The 21724-nt window shown below is 46.5% G+C and overlaps 1 long non-coding RNA gene across 1 annotated transcript; it reads left to right on the top strand.

Annotated features, from left to right (window-relative positions):
- Positions 1-11780: 11780 nt before the first annotated feature.
- LOC140420340 (uncharacterized) lies at positions 11781-20243 on the top strand. The gene is made up of 2 exons (XR_011946301.1): positions 11781-11919; positions 14809-20243. It is a non-coding gene; the product is annotated as an uncharacterized lncRNA (long non-coding RNA).
- Positions 20244-21724: the final 1481 nt, after the last annotated feature.

Genomic DNA, 21724 nt, shown 5'->3' with positions numbered 1-21724 from the left:
GTGTGGAAGGAGTGGACTGTGGAGCGTACGCAAGTACGATGCTGAGCTCACTGATGGGTGCTGAGGCCCCTACGGGCCCCTTGGAGGTGGAGTGGGCAAATCGGATTCCGGCGAGAAGACCAAAAGCGGGAGAACCACCCAGGGCGATAATCGTGCGATTTTACCGCCTTAAGGATAGAGAAGAGGTCCTGAGATGGGCTAAAAAGGTGCGGAGTAGCAGATGGGAGAATGCAGTGGTACGGGTATACCAGGATTGGAGTGCGGAGGTGGCGAGAAGGAGGGCGAGCTTCAACCGAGCCAAAGAGGTGTTGCATAAAAGGAAGGTGAAGTTCGGGATGCTGCAGCCGGCAAGACTATGGGTCACGTATCAGGAAAGACACCATTATTTCGAGACGGCGGAGGAAGCATGGACCTTCATCAAAGAAGAGAAATTGGATCGGAACTGAGGGACTGATGCTGCAGGAAATGTTATTGTTAATGTTACGGTGGAAGTTAATTGAGAAGTAAACAGGGAAGGGGGGAGACATTGGGGAAATGTGGGCGCCGGTGAGGGGGGAAAGACGGGACATAGTTGGAGAATGGGGAAGGGGAGGGGGAGGGGAAAGGGAGCTGCGCCATAAGAGGCGGGTCAGGTAAAGGGATGTTCCCGCACCAGAAAGAATAAGGCGGGAAGACAGGCGCAAGGCGGATGGGAGTTCCCCACATGGGGAGGTCGAGGAGTGAGCAGGAGTAGCCGGGGTCAGTTGAAGTCAGCTGACTTACGGAAGTAATATGGGGGGAGCAATCAAGCTAGAAAGAGATCTAGCGGGGAGGGGAGGAGGGAGGGAGAAGGGGGGGGGGGACAACTGGGTTGCTGCTGCGGAAATCCAAAAGGAAATGGCTAAAGAGTGGGTGGGCGGGGATGGTGTGCGACGCTGGGGGAGCGAGCGGGAGCGCGGAGGCGGGATATGGGACTGGCCTAGAGAAGGTAATGGCTAGTCGACACGGGAGGGGGGCAGGTAGCCCCCCAGTGAGGCTGATCACGTGGAACGTGAGAGGCCTGAACGGACCGATAAAAAGGGCCCGAGTGCTCGCGCATTTGAAAGGACTAAAGGCAGACGTGGTTATGCTCCAAGAGACGCACCTAAAGGTGGCGGACCAAGTTAGGCTAAGGAAAGGATGGGTGGGACAGGTGTTCCACTCAGGACTGGACGCAAAGAATAGAGGGGTGGCCATTTTGGTGGGGAAACAGGTCGCATTTGAAGCAAAGAACATCGTAGCAGATAGCGGAGGTAGATATGTAATGGTGAGTGGCAGGCTGGAGGGAATGGAGGTCGTGTTGGTTAACGTGTATGCCCCAAACTGGGACGATGCGGGATTTATGAGACGGATGCTGGGGCGTATACCGGACCTGGAGGTAGGAAACTTGATTTTAGGAGGGGACTTTAATACGGTGCTGGACCCGGGGCTAGATAGATCCAGCTCAAGGACCGGAAGAAGGCCGGCAACGGCCAAGGTACTTAAGGGGTTTATGGACCAAATGGGGGGAGTGGATCCATGGCGATTTCTTAGACCTAGGGCTAGGGAGTATTCCTTCTTCTCCCATGTCCATAAAGTGTACTCCCGGATAGATTTTTTTGTTTTGGGAAGGTCGTTGATCTCTAGGGTGGAAGAAGCTGAGTACTCAGCCATAGCGGTTTCGGATCATGCCCCACATTGGGTGGACCTGGAATTAGGAGAGGAAAGGGAGCAGAGAACACTCTGGCGATTAGATGTGGGACTGATGGCGGATGAGGGAGTGTGTGCAAGAGTGCGGGGGTGTATTGAGAGATACCTGGAGGTCAATGACGACGGCGAGGTCCCTGTGGGAGTGGTATGGGAAGCACTAAAAGCGGTGGTCAGAGGAGAGCTGATCTCCATTGGGGCCCACAAAAGGAAAACAGAGGCCAAGGAAAGGGAAAGATTACTGGGGGAGATTTTAAGGGGGGATAGGGAATTTGCAGAGACCCCGGAGGAGGAATTGTACAGGGAGAGGAGACGACTCCAGACGGAATTTGACCTTCTGACCACCAGAAAGGCGGAGGTACTGTGGAGGAAGGCACAGGGGAGGAGGTATGAATATGGGGAAAAGGCGAGTCGCCTGTTGGCTCATCAATTGCGAAAGAGGGCAGCAGCGAGGGAAATAGGAGGAATTAGAGACGAAAGGGGAGACACGGTGCGAAGGGCAGGAAAGATAAATGAGGTGTTCAAGACCTTCTATGAGGAACTGTATAGGTCTCAACCCCCAGAGGGAGAGGAGGGGATGCGGCAGTTCCTGGACCAATTGAGGTTCCCGAAAGTGGAGGAGCGGGGGGTGGTAGGCCTGGGGGCACCGATTGGGGTGGACGAGGTTATTAAGGGACTGGGAAGCATGCAAGCAGGGAAGGCCCCAGGACCAGACGGGTTCCCGGTGGAGTATTACAGAAAATATGTGGACTTGTTGGCCCCGTTGATGGTGAGGACGTTCAATGAGGCCAGGAAAGGGGGGACTCTACCCCCGACGATGTCGGAGGCGATGATATCGTTAATTTTGAAGAGGGATAAAGATCCGTTGCAGTGCGGGTCCTATAGACCCATTTCATTGTTGAACGTGGACGCCAAATTGTTGGCAAAGGTACTGGCATCGAGGATAGAGGACTGTGTCCCGGGGGTGGTGCACGAAGATCAGACAGGGTTCGTAAAAGGGAGACAACTGAATGTTAACGTGCGACGACTATTAGGGGTGATAATGATGCCCCCAGTGGAGGGGGAGGCAGAGATAGTGGCGGCAATGGACGCAGAGAAGGCATTTGATAGGGTGGAGTGGGAGTATTTATGGGAAGTGTTAAGGAGGTTTGGGTTTGGGAACGGGTTTATTAGCTGGGTTAGACTTCTTTATGGGGCTCCAACGGCAAGCGTAGTTACAGGTCGACATAGATCGGAGTATTTCCGACTATATAGGGGAACAAGACAGGGATGCCCGCTGTCTCCATTGTTGTTCGCGTTGGCAATTGAACCTCTGGCCATGGCGTTGAGAGACTCCAGGAAATGGAGAGGGGTGATTAGAGGGGGAGAAGAACACCGAGTCTCGTTATATGCGGATGACCTATTGTTATACGTGTCGGACCCAGCGGGGGGAATGATAGAGGTTATGCGAATTTTGAGGGGGTTCGGGGATTTCTCGGGGTATAGGCTAAACATGGGAAAGAGTGAATTATTTGTGATACATCCAGGGGACCAGAGTAGAGAGATAGAAGGCTTGCCTCTAAGGAAAGTGGAAAGAAACTTCCGATACCTGGGGATTCAGATCGCTAGGAGCTGGGGAACCTTGCACAGACTTAATCTGACACGGTTGGTAGAACAAATGGAGGAGGACTTCAAGAGGTGGGACATGCAGCCTCTATCGCTGGCGGGCAGGGTGCAAGCAATTAAGATGATGGTCCTCCCGAGGTTCTTATTTGTATTTCAATGTCTCCCTATACTAATCACTAAGACCTTTTTTAATAAAATAGACAGGAGCATCACGAGCTTCGTGTGGGCAGGGAAAGTTCCGAGAGTAAGGAGGGGGTTCCTTCAGCGTAGTAGGGACAGAGGAGGATTGGCACTACCGAACTTGGGCGATTACTATTGGGCCGCCAATGTGGCAATGATACGTAAATGGATGATGGAGGGTGAGGGAGCGGCGTGGGAAAGACTGGAGAGAAAGTCCTGTAAAGGGACGAGTTTAGAGGCGCTGGTGACGGCGCCGCTACCGATCTCACCTAAAAAGTTTACCACGAACCCGGTGGTGGCGGCAACATTGAATATCTGGGGACAGTGGAGGCGACAGAGAGGGGTGCGGAGAGCCCTGGTGGGGTCCCCAATCAGGAACAACCATAGGTTCGCCCCAGGAAGAATGGATGGAGGATTTCAGAGCTGGTTCCAGTTGGGAATTAGGAGGGTGGGAGATTTATTTATAGATGGGACTTTTGCGAGCTTGGGAGCATTGGAGGAAAAGTATAAGTTGCCCCGGGGAAATTTCTTGAGATATATGCAGGTGAGGGCATTTACTAGACAACAGGTGAGGGAATTTCCATTGCTCCCGACACAGGGGATACAGGACAGGGTGCTTTCAGGGGTGTGGGTCGGAGAGGGCAAGGTGTCAGAGATTTACCGAGAGATGAGGGAAGAGGGGGAGGAGTCGGTGGGCGAACTAAAAGGAAAGTGGGAAGAAGAACTAGGGGAGGAGATAGAGGAGGGTATGTGGGCTGATGCCCTAAGCAGGGTAAATTCCTCTTCCTCATGCGCCAGGCTTAGCCTGATTCAATTTAAGGTGCTACATAGAGCACACATAACGGGAGCAAGATTGAGCAGGTTCTTTGGAGTGGAGGACAAATGTGGGAGGTGTGGCGGGAGCCCGGCAAACCACGCACATATGTTTTGGGCATGCCCGGCACTGGAAGGGTATTGGAAGGGAGTGACGGGAGTGATTTCGCGGGTGGTGAAGGCCCGGGTCAAACCAGGCTGGGGGTTAGCTCTATTTGGAGTTGCGGAAGAGCCGGGAGTGCAGGAGGCGAAAGAGGCCGACGTTGTGGCCTTTGCGTCCCTAGTAGCCCGGCGCAGGATCCTACTCATGTGGAAGGAGGCGAAACCCCCCGGACTGGAGGCCTGGGTAAATGATATGGCGGGGTTCATTAAACTGGAGCAGATAAAGTTTGCCCTGAGAGGATCGGCTCAAGGGTTCACCAGGCGGTGGCAGCCATTTCTCGACTACCTAGGGGAACGTTAGAGGGAAGACAGATGACCAGCAGCAGCAACCCAGGGGGAGGGGGGGGGGGGGGAGGGGGGGTTTAGTTTAGGTCAAAGATAAAGGGGTTTTGTTACTTGTGTATTGTTTAAAATTTCTGTATTGTTATTGTTGCGTTTGCTTTGTAAGAGGGGAAAAATTGTTGTTTGGGAAAAAATTTTCAATAAAACATTTATAAAAAAAAAAAAACCTTCTTCACAGCACTTTATCAAATGTCTTTCGGAAGTCCAGAGATACTACATCTTCAGGATCCCCATAATCCACTTGGCTTCTTACATCTCCGGAGACCTCGAGCAAATTAGTCAAACATGATTTACCCTTCATAAAACCATGCTGACTCTGATGGATTGTGTTTTGACTTTCCAAATGTCCTGATATTACTTCCTTAATAATGTTCTCGGATTTTCACCTCGCGACAGTGAAAAACGGCGATTTGCTTCCAAGTCAGGATGATGTGGGGCTCAGAGGGGAATTTGCGGATGATGGGGTTCCCATGTGTCAGTAGCTCTTGTCCTTCTCGAGGTGGCAGAGGCCGTGGGTTTGGAAGTTGCTGGTGATACAGCCATGGTGAATTCCTGCAGTGAATCTTGTCGGTGGTACACACACTGCTGCCACTGTGTGATGGTTGTGGAGGGAGTGAGTGTTGAAAGTGTTAGATTGGTCCCAATCAAGTGGTCTGCTTTGTACTGGATGGTGTCGGGCTTCCTGAATGTTGATGGAGCCGCACTCATCCAGACAGTAAGAATAATCCATCACACCCCTGACCTGTTCTTTGCAGATGGTGGACAGGGTTTGGGGATTGAGGAGGTGAGTTCCTTGCTGCAGGATTCTCAGCCTCTGACCTAGTCTTGTAGCCACAGTATTGATATGGTTGGTTCAGTTCAGCTTCTGAGTGAATTGAATTGACTGAAGATTGCCGTCTGAGAGGTTGGGGACCTCAAGAGGAGATCGAGATGGATCATCAATGCGGCACCTCTGGCTGAAGATTGTTGCGAATGCTTCAGCCTTGTCTTTGATATTGAAGTGCTGGGCTTCCTCATCATTGAGGATGGGGGTATTTGTGCAGCCTCCTCCTCCTGTTAGTTGTCCATCACCATTCCCAATGGGTGTGACAGGAGTGCAGCGCTTAGATCTGATCCCTTGGTTGTAGGATCTCTTAGCCCTTTCTGTCAAAGATTGCTTTTGTTGTTTGGCAGGTAAGTCATCCTCTGTTATCACTTCACCAGGTTGACACCTCACGTTCAGGTATGGCTGGTGCTGTTCCTAGTATTGCCTCTTGCACTCTTCATTGAACCGGGTTCATTCCCTGGCTTCATTGTAATGGTAGAGTGGAGATATTCCCGGCCATGAGATTGCAGATTGCGATTTAATTCAATTCTGCTGCTGATGGTCCACAGCATCTCATGGATGCCCAGTTATGAGTTGCTCAATCTGTTTGAAATCTATCCCATGTAGCACAGTGGTAGTGCCACACAACACAATGTTGGGGGGTGGGGGGGGCATTATTCTCCATGTGAAGATCATACTTTGCTCAAGAACCATGTGGTGATTACTCCTCCCAATGCTGTCACAGACAGATCTATTTGTGATAGGCAGGTTGGTGATTTAAGGGGCTGGTTTAGCACACTGGGCTAAATAGCTGGCTTTGAAAGCAGACCCAGGCAGGCCAGCAGCACGGTTCAATTCCCATACCAGCCTCCCTGAACAGGCGCCGGAATGTGGCGACTAGGGGATTTTCACAGTAACTTAATTTGAAACCTACTTGTGACAATAAGCGATTTTCATTTCTTTTTCATGGTGAGGATGAAGTTCAGGAGGTTTGTCACTCTTGTTGCTTCCCTCACCACCTGCTGGAGGCCCAGTCGAGCAGCTATGTCCTTTAGTACTCAGCCAGCTCACTTAGAAGTGAAGCTACTGAGACAATGATGGACATTGGAATCCCCCACCCAGAATACATTGTGTCCTTGACTCAAAGTGATGTTTAGCATTAAGGAATATTGATTGACCAGCGGGATGGGGCAGTAGGTGATAATCAGCAGGAGGTTCCCTTGCCCATATTTTACCCAATGTCACGAGACCTCTTGGAGTCCAGAGTCAATGTTGAGTACTTCCAGGGTCACTCCCTCCCCTGTGTACACTGTGCTGCTGTGTACACAGATCCCACTGTCCACACAAATTGCTGAACCCGAAGGGAAAAAGCAACATTTTTTTTTGAAAATAAATTTAGATTACCCAATTATTTTTTCCAATTTAGGGGCAATTTAGCATGGCCAATCCACCTACTCTGCACATTTTTGGGTTGTGGGGGCGAAACCCATGCAGACACTGGGAAAATGTACAAACTCCACACGGACAGTGACCCAGAGCCGGGATCAAACCGGGGACCTCAGCGCCGCGAGGCAGCTGTGCTAACCACTAGGCCACCGTGCTGCCCAGAAAAAGCAACATGACGGAATTTCCTCTCAAAGTCCAATTCCTCACAGGCAGCTCTCAAAATCCAGATAGATCGCCGGCAATCAGCAGTGTGGTTCCTGACCAAGTTTTTAAAAACAATAATTTAGATTACCCAATTCATTTTTCCAATTAAGGGGCAATTTAGCCTGGCCGATCAACCTAGGCTGCACATCTTTGTGTTGTGGGGGCGAAACCCATGGAAACACGGGGGAATGTGCAAACTCCACACAGACAGTGACCCAGAGCCGGGATCGAACCTGGGACTTCAGCGCCGTGAGGCAGCTGTGCTATCCAGTAGGCCACCGTGCTGCCCGGAAAAAGCAACATGACGGAATTTCCTCTCGAAGTCCAATTCCCACAGGCAGCTCTCAAAATCCAGATGGATCGCCAGCAATCAGCAGTGCGGTTCCTGACCAAGTTAACCAGACCTCAGATATGGAAAACCTTTGAAGCTGTCACAAATCCTATCCCTTAACCAAGGACATGGACATGGGAAAACTGGAAAGACTGTGACTTGGGAAAGAAGATCTCTTGGGAAGGTTCAACCAATAGTAAAATGGATTTTGTTGACAAGAGCATTGGGACTCTCGAGCAAGCTGAACTTTAAAACCTCATTGTCACATTGGGTTAGTTTTGTTTAGGGTTAAGCTGATAGTTTTGCCAAGGTGATATGTTTCATTGTAAAATGGGAAAAAGAGAAACCATGATCTGTACAATGTGTAATCAGGTCCTTGTTACAGTGTTTATAATGTTCAAATGTGTTGTAGCATGAAAGGATTCTGAAAACATGCTTACTTCGGGAAGCTTTATTCCTTGGGGATGGGGGGGCATGTGATGACCCTTGTACTCTGGGGAAAATACCTTTAATAATAATTTAATAGTAAAATTAATAATTATTATTAGTATTGTTTTATTATTATTTTGGGAAAAGACCTTTAAGACCTAAAGTGAAACTGGAGATTCTTCTGAAGGAGAGGAATTGATTTCCTGGTTCTGAGGTCATCAGTTCCAAGAAATGACCAGGAATGAAAAGCTAAAGAAGCAAAGACTGAATAGACAGATAATCGTGTATTCAGTTACACTTTCCATCCGACTGAACCAGGTTTGGTTGCTGGGGGGTAAAGGACAGACACATTTAATAAGGGAACCTGCAGTTCCAAACAGAGCGTGGAGCTTCCAACAGGTCTGGGTATTGAAGCAGTGCACTGAGAATACAGCAAGGACTGTGTTACATCATGTGTTACACAGTTGGAAAGGACGGCTAGCTGAAGTCTAGGAGAGCAGGGGGTTGTGGATTGGATAAGACCACTTGCTTCTATTTTAGTTATGCGAAATCCAACCATACTGTTTAAAGAGATCCAAAAATTGAGTTTCTGGGGACATAAGGAAGTCACAATCCGAAAGAGAGAGCATTTACAGACGTGCAGTTTGTTGGTGTTCACAATATTCACGGACCTTGGATAGAATTCGGCTGTTGGTGGAAGTGACTCAAAGGCCAAGTCCATTGGGTGGGAAGTGAGGGATCCGACATTGCAGAGTGAGATTGGGAAGACCGAGATTGTCCATGGTGCAACATTTCTACAGGAAGTAATGTGAGGGCTCATAACGACGTGAGATGTATCTTTGTTGTACTGACTATTAAAGTGAAATTTCTCTTGTTCTGTGAAATATCCAGTCCCTGTTAATTCATGTTTGTGTCGATTTTAGTTGGTTTGTGACAGTGAAAGTTTGAAAATGTGAAATTGTGTCCTTTGGTTTTCGCTCCATTGGAGATTCCTTTCATTTAATAAGTTATCAATCTCTACAGAGACAGAGTCATTAGGGCAGTGGAGGAGGCCATTCTACCCATCGGGTCCATGCTAACCCTCTGTAAATCATCCATTCAGTCCCATTCGCGCCTTCTATCCCCGTACCCCTGTGAGTTTATTGCCCTCAAGTCCCCATCCAATTTCCTTTTGATATCTGGGAAAGGTGGGAGGAACCAAAGGAAATCCAGTTTAATCTGGCACATCTGTTTATTATTAAGACCTGGAAGATAATAAGGTGTTTACTTAATAAACAAGTCAAACCTGGATCAGGTCAATAAAATGGGGACATTCAATGGGTTTGTTGTGTATCTGAGATGATGAAGCTTTATGTAAACACGTTAAAATCTTTGAGTGAGAGAGAGAGACACAAACATTAGAACTGGTCCCAGTCCCCATTGAAACGCCAATAAACATGAAGATTAATTAGAGAATCTCCACTCAGTCAGTTCCTGGCTGATCTGCATCTCGACTCCGTGCTCCTGTCTTTGCTGCTCTTTGCACAGGGTTGGGTCGATGAGGGGCAGAAGCTGGTGAGGTGAGACTGGGGAGGGGAACCACAGCCAAATAACGCGAACCGTGCAGGAGGCAGGTCGTCCTCCGAAACCTACCCACCCAGAAGGAGGAGAGCATCCTGAAATGTAACAATAATTCTGTCAGTTCGTGGCTAACTAGGCAATATGTTGTGATGAGGTTTGAGAAATAGACCCTGGGCAGACTAGTTCACTAAAGCTCCCACATTGATTCTATCCAACAGTCACAGCGACCTCTAATGTTGGAAAATGGGTGTAACCCTGTTTGGATGCTGCCGTCAAAGGATGCTTGATAAGTCGATGCAGAACTTCTTTACAATAATAATCTTTATTAATGTCACAAGGAGGCTCACATTAACATTGCAATTAAGTTACTGCAAAAATCCCCTCGTCGCCATACTCCGGCACCTGTTCGGGTACATTGAGGGTAAATTCAGAATGTCCAATTCACCAAACAACACATCTTTCAGGACTCGTGGGAGGAAACCAGCACACCCGGAGGAAACCCACGCAGACATAGGGAGAACATGCAGACGCCTCACAGTGACCCAAGCCGGGAATCAAACCTGGGTCCCTGGCACTATGAAGCAATGGTGCTAACCACTGTGCTACTGTGCCGTTTGTAGATGGTGAATGGGGTGCTGATCCAGTGTCTGCTTTGTCTTGTATAAAACAAACTCTACGATTTGAGTAAGACTGATAATTAAGCACTTTTAAGAATTGATTAAAACCTATTAAATTTAACTAATCCAGCCCATTTGAAAAAAAAGATCTGCTCTTCACAGATATATTGGGACAAATTACAGGAGATATTTGTAGTTGAATTGAATACCTTGACTCTTCACACGGATACCTGGCTGACAAGAGGCACTGATTGGACAATAGCTGGAAACAATGAGCTGAAATGTTTTTCCGGGAGTGAAACTGTTTCTCTTTAACCCGGAATCGACTATGGGAGAGTTAAAGGGAATACCAGGCTAAATTACATTGAATATACAACATAGAAACAGCCCAACCAATCCATGCCAGTGTTTGTACTTCACTTGAGCTTCCTCTCATGCTTTCCCATCTGACTCTATCAATGTATCCGTCTGTTCATTTCTCCCTCATGTGCTCAACCAGCTTCCCCATAAATATATCGATGATATTCACCTCCACCAATCCCTGTGGTAGCAAGTTCCACATTCCCACCACTCTCTGGGGAAGAAGATTGTCTTGAGTTCCTGATTAGATTCTCTCACATTGATAGCCTCTAGTTTTTCTCTTACCCTTACAAGTGAAAACATTTTCCATGTGTATCAAAATCTTTCATGCTTTACAGCCCTCCATTAGTCCCTCAGCCTTGTATTTTGAAGAGAGCAGCGACCCAGCCTATTCATCGTCTCCTGATAGGTGTAACCTCTCACAGTAAAAATCTGAAGACAAAAATGCTTTGCTCACACTTGCACTCAACGCAGTGAGAGCAGGGATGGAGTTACAAGGGAGCCTGAGAAAAGCAGATTCACTGAGAATGGGTGGGCTGGGTTGGTCTGATCTGTGTGAATAAGCTGGTTAATCAGACTGTTGATGATCGGGGACTTGGTGTTCAGGGTAGTGGAGGAGCTCAAGTGACAGCCTTCAATATCAGGTTAATCTGCATTTATACAGCACATTTAATGTAATTAAATATCCCAAGGTGTTTCACAGGGACATTGTAAATCCGGGTTTCACAGATGATTTGGTAAAATTGTCCAAGTTCATGATCATGTGACAGAAAATACTGCTTCTCTCTGACTCTGCCTCCACACACTCCCTCCCTATTGACTGTAACACTAATTCATCCCACTATCCTCCTCCTGCTTTTCCCCAATTCTCCTCCCCTGACGATGCTGACTCTCGGGTTCAGTTTCTCTCTCACCTATTGCCCTCCCCAATATGTCACCCAGGTGTCTGAAGGGGGACGTCACAATCAAACCCAGTGACTACCCACATGTACTTTGTGTCAGGGCGGGGTCACTGCGCCCTCCCCCCACTCCCTTTTATCCCAGTCCCTGGAGTTTGGAGACTGGGCTCCGGATGGGTACTAGCGGCTGAATCCCCCATAGTCCCCCGCGCCGGGTAAATCGCTCTATCCAAAGGAGAAGAAAAGATGCGAATGCGCACGGAAGGTTATTCCAACTGAGGTCAAAAGGGCATCCATGACCACGTGACATCCGTTGCTTATTTATTTCAGTCGGCCAGCAACCAATGGAAAAACTTGGAGGACTGGAAGGACTCTGGTCCTCCAGCCAATCAAAACGCGGGCGTTGTGTTAATGACGTTTCAGCTTCATGCAGACTGAAACGTCCTGCTGTGCGGAACATCTGTGAGTAAAACACTTTCTTTTTTCCCCCTTTCCATTTATTTTCTCATTCGCACCTTCAATTGGTCACTTGCAGCAACTGAAGGGAAAGGAAGTGAATCCCGGGAGGGTGCAGACTCTGGAAAGCTTGGCCCAGGTCTCTCTCTCTCTCTCTCTTAAAGACATTGACATCCTTTGCTCCCTCAGCTTGACACGTTTATTTGTCTGGCGAAAAGGATTCATAGAATTTACAGTGCAGAAGGAGGCCAATTGTCCCACTGAGTCTGCACCGGCCCTTGGAAAGACCATCCCACTTTAGCCCACCCCATCCCCGAAACCCAGTAACCTCACCTAAACATTTTGCACACTAAGGGCAATTTAGCATGGCCAATCCACCTAACTTGCACATCTTTGCACTGTAGGAGGAAACCGGAGCACCCAGAGGAAACCCACGCAGACAAGGGGAGAACGTGCTGACTCTGCACAGACGGTGAACCAAGCCGGGAATCGAACCTGGGACCCTGGAGCTGTGAAGGAACTGGCCTAACCACTGTGCTACCTTGCTGCCCCTGATGGTCTCTTTCCTAGTGTTCACAATTAAAGGGCTGGTTTCCCCAGGAGATGGCTGACATTTAAGGGGACAGTAAATTAATGTAGGATTGAAATATGTGTAGTGTTATATCATACAGATTAGATATATTGTTGGTTCTGTAATAAAGCACATTTATTATTATTTCTAGTTGTGTAATATAGTACTGTAGAGCTACGTTATATATTTCCAGAAGAGAAAATGCTGAAAAATCTCAGCCAGTCTGGCAACATCTGCAAGGACAGAAAAGAACTAATGTTTTCGAGTCCAGGTGACCTTTTGTCAAAGGGAAAAAGGATAGAAAGTGGGAGATATTTATACTGTAGGGTGAAGGAAAGAAAGATGAGACAGAAACAAAGGTAAAAGAGTGCTAAAGGGCAGCACAGTAGCACAGTGGTTAGCACTGTGGTTTCACAGTGCCAGGGTCCCAGGTTCAAATCCCGGCTTGGGTCACTGTGCGGAGTCTGCACGTTCAGCCCGTGTCTGTGTGGGTTTTCTCTGGGTGCTCCGGTTCCTTCCCAAAAGTCCCGAAAGATGTGCTATTAGATAATTTGGACATTCTGAATTCTCCGTGTACACGAACACGTGCCGGAATGTGGCGACTAGGTGCTTTTCACAGTAACTTCATTGCAGTGTTAATGTAATTCTCCTTGTGACAATAAAGATTATTAATAAAATAAAGATTATAATGGCAGTCCCCAGAGAGAATAAAAGGTGTGAAAGACAAACAGCAGAGAAACTAAAATCAGAGGATAAGCTGTGACAGATGTGGGGAGAGGGGGGCATGGTTGGCAGAGAGGTAAAATGAGAAAAAGGGGGGAAGCAAAGGGAATGAAAAGTAAAGAATGGGGTGATAAGATAGGGGGAAAGAGTGAGGGGGAAGTATATATATGAAGAAAGACAAAGAAATAAAAGGTAATGGACAGTTAAAATGAAACGGAAAGAAAACAAAGGGGTTGAGGTAGGGTAGAGCTAATCATCTGAAGTTGTTGAATTTGATGTTGAGACCAGAAGGCTGTAGCGTGCCTAACCGGAAGATGATATGCTGTTCCTCCAGTTTGTGTTGAGCGTCACTGGAACCTTGCAACAAGCCAAGGACAGGCTTGGGAACAGGGTCTTGTGTTAAAATGGCAAGCAGGGGCAGCACGGTGGCACAGTGGTTAATCACTGCTGCCTCAGGGCGCCGAGGTCCCAGGTACGATCCTGGCTCTGGATCACTGTCCATGTGGAGTTTGCACATTTTCCCCGTGTCTGCTTGCCTTTTTGCCCCTACAACCCAAAGATGTGCAGATAGGAGGATTGGCACGGTAAAATTGTCCCTTTAATTGGGTACTCCAAATTCATATAAATAAATAAATAAAATGGCAAGCAACTGGAAGGTCAGGGTCCTGAATGTGCACAGACCGAAGGTGCTCAGCAAAGCGACCACTATTATCTAGAAGGACAAGAGCAGCAGATACCTGGGAACCCCACCACCTGGAGGTTCCCTTCCAAGTCACTCACCAGACCGACTTGGAAATATATCGCCATTCCTTCACTGTCGCTGGAGCAACATCCTGGAACTTCCTCCCTAAGAGCACAGTGCATGTGCAAGGAGGCCACTTACCACCACTTTCTGAAGGGCAACTAGGGATGGCCAACAAATACTCGCCTAACCAGCGACACCCAAATCCCGTACATTTATTTATTTTAAATTTTTTTTTAGAGTTCCCAATTCAGGGGCAATTTAGCGTGGCCAATTCACCGACCCTGCACATCGTTTTACATTGTGGGGGTGAGACCAACGCAGACACTGGGAGAATGTGCAGACTCCACACGGACAGTGACACGTGGCCAGGATCTTCAATTAATTTAAAGTAGTGAAGCTTTTGAATTCTCTACCCCAGAGGACTGTTGAGCCTCAATTATCAAGTATTTTCAAGACAGAGATTGACAGGTTTCTCAATATTGAAGATATTGAGGGATATGGGGGATAGTGTGGGAAAATGGTGCTGAGGTAGATCGGCCAATGATCCCATTGAATGGTTGAGCAGGATCGATGGGCTGAATGGCCGACTGCAGCTTCAGTTTGTTATGATCCCTGTGTCCAGGACAGGAAGCAGTGAGCATGGATCTGTCACTCGGCCTGAATCAGCACCTTCAGGCGAATTGGGAGGGTGAATATTAGATGCAGCAGAGTAAGAATGGAGGGAGAGTGTGTGGGACGGAGATTTACAGCTTTTGAGCAACGAGAGAGGAAAGAATGTTCCAGAGAAATTAAAATAATCTGTTCTGAATTTCTATCCTGTCCTGACAGTGATGTCTTTTGTAAATTCCTTTTACAGGATGTTAAAAGGATAGGATTTACAGACCACAATCTCAAACATCACGCCTAGATCTGACAGTCACTCGATTCATCAGCCATTATCTAGAAGGAGTCGTGTTTGCCCAACCTGTTGGTTTCAAAACATTTTAAACATCAGTGTGACTGTAAAAGCACCGAGACACACGCACTGACTGGAAAGAGCTTTAACCAGTTACACAGCCTGAAAAAACATTACACCATTCACAGCGGGGAGAAACCATACACGTGTTCTGTGTGTGGTCAAAGATTCAACTGATAGTCCAAACTGGAGAGACTCGAGGAGACCCAAAACATGGAGAAATGGTGGAAATGTGGGGACTGTGGGAAGGGATACGGAGTCCCATCTGCACTGGAAGCTCATCGGCGCATTCACACTGGGGAGAGGCCGTTCACCTGCTCTCAGTGTGGGAAGGGATTCACTCGGTTATCCAACCTGCAGGCACACCAGCGAGTTCACACAGGGGAGAAGCCGTTCACCTGTTCTCAGTGTGGGAAGGGATTCACTCGCTTTTCCAACCTGCGGAGACACAAGTTTGTTCATGCTGGGGAGAAGCCGTTCACCTGCTCTCAGTGTGAGAAGGGATACAATGACTTACCCAGCCTGCGAAGACACGAGCTTGTTCACACTGGGCAGAGGCCGTTCACCTGCTCTGTGTGTGGGCAGGGATTCACTCAGTTATCCAGCCTGCAGACACACCAGCGAGTTCACACTGGGGCGAAGCCGTTCATTTGCACTCAGTGTGAGAAGGGATTCACTCACTTATCCAACCTGCGGCGACACCAGTTTGTTCACACTGGGGAGAGGCCGTTCACCTGCTCTCAGTGTGAGAAGGGATTCACTGAGTTCTCCAGCCTGCAGAGTCACCAGCGAGTTCACACTGGGGAGAAGCCGTTCATCTGCTCTCAGTGTGGGAAGGGATTCTGTGTTTCCTCATCCCTGCTGAGACACCAACAAGTTCACAATTGATTACAGTGTTGGATTCTGCTGTTATAGTTTCTGCTTCAATTACATCCAGAGCTGCATTTCGTTCTGTCTTCTCTTTCTCTCTCAGGGAATCTGATACAAGAAAATGGATGCAACTGTGGCGAACAAGAAATATTAAAGGTTACATTAGATCAAAGGAAGAGGCTCATAAAGTGACCGAAATAAGCGTAAGCTTAAGGATTGGGAACTTGTTTTAGAATACAGCAAAGGAGGATCAATAAACTGATCAAGAGAAAATAGAACATGAGAGCAAACTGGCGAGAAACAAAAAACGACGGGAAAAGCTCCTATGGGAATGTGAAAAGGAAAAGATTAGCAAAGACCAATGTGGGTCCATTCCAGGCAGAGACAGGAGAGTTTATAATGGGGAATAAGGAAATGGCAGAGAAACTAAACAATGTGTGTCTGTCTTCACGGAGGAAGAGACAGAAATTGTCCTAAAAACACGAGAGAACCAAGGGACTAGTGAGCACGAGGAACTGAAGGAGATTAGTGAAAAAGTAGTACTGGAGAAATTAATGTGGTTGAAAGTTAATAAATCCCCAAACGTTGATGCTCTACATCCCAGAGTGTTGAAAGAGGCGGCTGTAGAGATAGTGGATACATTGGTGATCATCTTTCACAATTCTATAGATTCTGGAATGGTTCCTGCAGATTGGAAGGTGGTAAATATAACCCCACTATTTGAGGAGGGAGAGAGAAAACGGGGAACTACAGACCCATTAGCCTGACATCAGTAGGTGGGAAAATGCTACAATCTATTATAAAGGATGTGATAACATACGAATTAGGAGCAGGAGTAGGCCACTCGGCCCCTCGAGTCTGCTCCACCATTCAATAAGTTCACGGCTGATCTGATTGAAACCTCAAAACCACATTCCCGCTGACCCACCGATAACTTTTCACCTTCTTGGCAAGAATCTATCCAGCTCTACCTTAAAAATATTCACAGACTCTGTTTCCATTGCCCTTTGAGGAAGAGAGTTCCAAAGACTCGCGACCCTCTGAGAGAAAAGGTTCTCCTCTGCCTTAAATGGGCAAGTTATTACTTTTAAAGTGACTTCAATTTCTACATTCTCCCACCAGAGGAAACATCCTTTCCACATCCACCCTGTCAAGGCCCCTCAGGATCTTATACGGTTCAATCAAGTCACCTAAACTCTACAGGACACAGGCCCAGCCTGTCCAACCATTCCTCATAAGACCAGCCTCCAGTTCCAGGTATGAGTCCAGTAAACCTTCTCTGAACCGCGTCCAACACATTGACATCATTCCTTAAATGAGAACAATAATGTACACAGTGCTCCAGATGTGGTCTCACCAATGTCCTGCATAACTGAAGCATAACCTCCCTACTTTTATATTCAATTCCCCTCACAATAAACAATAACATTCTATTAGCTTTCCTAATTACTTGCTGTACCTGTATACTCGCCTTTTGTGATTCCTGCTCTTGGACACCCAGATCGCTCTGAATCTCAGCTCTGCAATCTATCACCATTTAGATAATAAGCTTTTTTATTCTTTGTGCCAAAAATGGACACTGTCACATTTTCCCACATAATATTAGATTTTACAGATCTTTTCCCACTCACGTAACCTATCTATATCCTTTTGTAACCTCCTTATGTCCTTTTCACAATTTACTTTCCTACCTATCTTTGTATCATTGGAACATAAGAGCAGGAGTTGGCCATTCAGCCCGTCGAGCCTGCTCCACCATTCAATACGATTATGGCTGATCATCCACTTCAATGCCTTTTTCCCCACACTATCCCCATATCCCTTTGTGTTATTGGTATTTAGAAATCTGTCAGTCTCTGCTTTAAACACGCTCAGTGACTGAGCTCCCACAGCCCTCTGGGGTAGAGAATTCCAAAGATTCACAACTTGTAGATTTCTATTGATCAAATGATTGTCCTGTTCTATTCCCGTACCCCTGTCGGTTTATTTCCCTCAAAAGCCCATACAATTTCCTATTGGAAACATTTCATCATCTCCGCTTCTACCCCCTTCGTAGGAAGTGGATTTCAGATATTTCCCAAATACGGCCAAACTCTGGTTCAAGTCTAAGATTTTCTTCAAATGTAAACGAGAATCAAAGGGCAAAGAAGGAGGCCATTAAGCCCAGCATTCCCATGCTAGCTCTTTGAATGAACAGTCTAATTGGTCCCATCACCCTGCAAGTTTATTTTCCTGCAGAATCTGTCCAGTTCCCTTTTGAAAGTTACAGTAGAATTTACTTCCTGCACCATTGTCAGGCAGTGAATCCCAAATCACAACAAGTCATTCTGTTTTAAATCAAATACTTTCATGAGATACTGTGTTTGGATTTTCACAGGGTATTTGAAATGAAGTGAAAGACATGGTTGTTACATAAAATCAAGCCTCAGTCTTTATGAGTGATCTTTGTGAGTGGACCGAGTGTGATATATCCAAGTTTGGGGACTAGTTCTAAAAATCAATTACATTTATTTGAGCGTCACAATGGCACAGTAGTTAGCACTGTTGCCTCACATCACCAGGGATCCATGTTCAATTCTGGCCAAGGTCACTGTGTGTGTGGGGTTTGTACGTTCTCCCATTCTGTGGGTTTCCACTGAGTGCTCTGGTTTCCTCCCACAGTCCTGATGTATGGGTTAGGGGGATTGGCCCTGATAAATTGCCCCTCACTGTCCAGGGATGTGCAGATTAGGTTATGGGGTTACGGGTGAGTGGATAAAAGCAAATTCCTGTGGATGCTGGGATCTGAAACGAAAGAGAAAATGCTGGAAAATCTCAGCAGGTCTGGCAGCATCTGTAGGGAGAGAAAAGAGCTAATGTTTCGAGTCCAGTGATTCTTTGTCAAAGCTAACAGTCAGAGACTGGGGAATATTACCTCGTTTCCCTGGGTTTCTGTGGCTATGACTCATCTTTCATTCTCACTCCACCGTATAAATATTCCTCACATTTTCTGACTGTTAACTTTGACAAAGAATCATTGGACTTGAAACGTTACTTCTCTTCTCTCCCTACAGATGCTGCCAGACTTGCTGAGATTTTCCAGCATTTTCTCTTTTGTTACGGGTGAGTGGATATGGGTAGAGTGCTCTTTGGAAGTGTCAGTGCCGACTCGATGGGCTGAATGGCCTCCTTCTGCACTCAAGGGATTCTATATCTATTTCTATAACACCTTTCATGACCACACAATCCCCTAAAGCTTTTTACAGCCTTTGAAGTACTTTTGAAGTTTAGTCACTGTTGTAACGTCAGAAATTCTGGGTATGCCTCATTAATAATATTTTGTTTTAAAAAATCACTCGTCCAACTTCACTGTTGTAAGTAACAAAGTTAAGGAAGCCAAGTTAAACTCGGAAACGTGACTGGACCTTTATTTTAAAAATTCATTCTGTATAAACCAAACTGTTTCTCGAAACTGCTGAATGAGACGAAATTATTTAAAGTAACAAATTGTTCCAGAATTTTGTAAAGCTACAGGGTATCATATCCTGCCAAAGTCTGGCTCAAGTCTAAGACTTATTGTTCAATCCAATCAAAGTTAGTAAGAAAGAAAGTGATTGTCTTCCATAAAACAATCTTTTCAACGGGGCTGGTTTAGCACAGGGCTAAATCGCTGGCTTTGAAAGCAGACCAAGGCAAGCCAGCAGCACGGTTCAATTCCCGTACCAGCCTCCCCGAGCAGGTGCTGGAATGTGGTGACTAGGGGCTTTTCACAGTAACTTCATTTGAAGCCTACTTGTAACAATAAGCGATTTTCATTTCAACCAGTGGATATTGTATTAACCAAATGTATTAATTAAAGATTACTGTATTAATTAGCTACCTGTCAGTAACCGATGACTGATTAAGTAATGAGCATTAATTGAGTGACAATTAAATAATCAACAATGAATCAGTAAGTTATAGTAAGAGAGTTTTATTTCCTGTAAAAATGTAAAAGCTTAATTGCTGTGTATGTAAAATATGTGCAATGAGGATAAATGTACTGGCTAGAGAGACCTTCAAGCTCTGATCAGCCTCAACATTTGAAACTGTATGAATAAGGGATTGTATAGAATCAGATAAAGGGATAATATGAAACAGTTCTATTGTATTCCTGTCTGAGATAATGAGAGAAGGTGGTGTTAGTAATTGGGGATCCAATTAAATTAATCCAGTGACCAAATTGATCAATGGTCATGTTACAACAGTATTTTAAAATAAATACTGACGGGAAGTAATGGTCACTTTGGGGATAAAAGTAGAGGTTCTGAAGGTCTTCCTTGCTGGCCAAGTACTGAAGATTCCCGAGGCCGGGTTCCAAGGAAATTACTGTCAAAGAAGGAGCCAGAGAGGGTTATGCTTCTACAGACTATCACCCACATGAAGTTGTAAAAGTCAATGTCTTAAAGTTTCTTTGAATAAACTTTTTAAATTTAATATAAAGAGAATTCTGTCTTTGCCTTAATTGCTTTGTCAGAACCAAAGTGAATTTATTAAATGGTAGGTTGGGGGTGGCTGAAATCAATAAAGTTCCAGATAACAAGATCAGACAACAGAAATCTTCAATTTAAAAACTTGCATTTCTATAGCACCTTTCACAACCACAGGATGTCGCAAAGTGCTTTCCAGCCAATGAAGTGCCTTTTGAAGTGTAGTCATTGTTTTAATGTAGGAAACACAGCAGCCAATTTACACACAGCAAGATCCCACACACACCAATGTGATAATGAGCAGATGATCTGTTTTTAGTGATGTTGATTGAGGGATAAATATTGACCAGGACAGTGGGGATAACTCCCCTGCTCTTCTTCAAAATAGTGGCTGTGGGAACTTTTACACCCACCTGCGAGGGGCAGACAGAGCCTCAGTTTAACATCTTATTTTCATAGATTATCATAGAATTTACAGTGCTGAAGGAGGCCATTCGGCCCATCGGGTCTGCACCGGCTCTTGGAAAGAGCACCCTACTCAAGGTCAACACCTCCACCCTATCCCCACAACCCAGTAACCCCACACAACACCAAGGGCAATTTTGGACACTAAGGGCAATTTATCATGGCCAATCCACCTAACCTGCACATCTTTGGACTGTGGGAGGAAACCGGAGCACCCGGAGGAAACCCATGCACACACGGGGAGGATGCGCAGACTCCGCACAGACAGTGACCCAAGCCGGAATCAAACCTGGGACCCTGGAGCTGTGAAGCAATTGTGCTACCCACAAGGCTACCGTGCTGCCCGAGAATAACAGGGCTTGCACACCAGTTATTTGAAAGAAGGCTGTTCTTTCAGCCTCCCTCTGTGCTGGGACGAGGAATGTTGGATGTGATTTTTGTTTTCGGGTCCTTGGACTGGGATTTGAACCCACAATCTTCTGACTCAGAGGTGAGAGAGCTGCCCACTGAGCCACGGCTGACACTATAGACAATACAAAGTTAGAAAGGAAAAGTTATCTTTTAAAACTCCCACCCTTTGTCTCCCCTCTCACCCACTTTCCCTAAAGTACATCAATGTGACATGAAAAGGGGTGGCACGGTAATAATAGAAACCCCAGTCTAAATAACATGGATTTGATTGGCAAATGTTGAAGTCTGGGTTTAGAGCCACAAGTATTGACTTCCCATTTGAGCCTCGGGCACCTTTCTGTGTCTATTGCTCTTGTCAATGACAGCCAGGAGACGGAGCTGAGGCTGAATTTAGCTGAGAATAACAGGGCTTGCGCACCAGTTGGGAAACTTCCATGGGCGTCGCACTAAGAGAGAGACAGGAAGGTGCTGGAGGACTGACTGGGAAATGGGCCTCCAACCAATTATATCGGTCACTCGGAGCTAAAGAGAAACCCGTCTCTTTAAATACATATACAGGAAAGAGGCTGCAATGAAATCTGTCCCTTTTAACCTGCACAAAAACAGGAGGCTCAGATTCACAG

This window comes from Scyliorhinus torazame, chromosome 5 (genome assembly GCF_047496885.1).
Source record: "Scyliorhinus torazame isolate Kashiwa2021f chromosome 5, sScyTor2.1, whole genome shotgun sequence".
In the NCBI taxonomy this organism is placed as follows: Eukaryota; Metazoa; Chordata; class Chondrichthyes; order Carcharhiniformes; family Scyliorhinidae; genus Scyliorhinus; species Scyliorhinus torazame.
The sequence above is the reverse complement of the archived record's forward strand: the minus strand, read 5'-3'. Positions and strand labels throughout refer to the sequence as shown.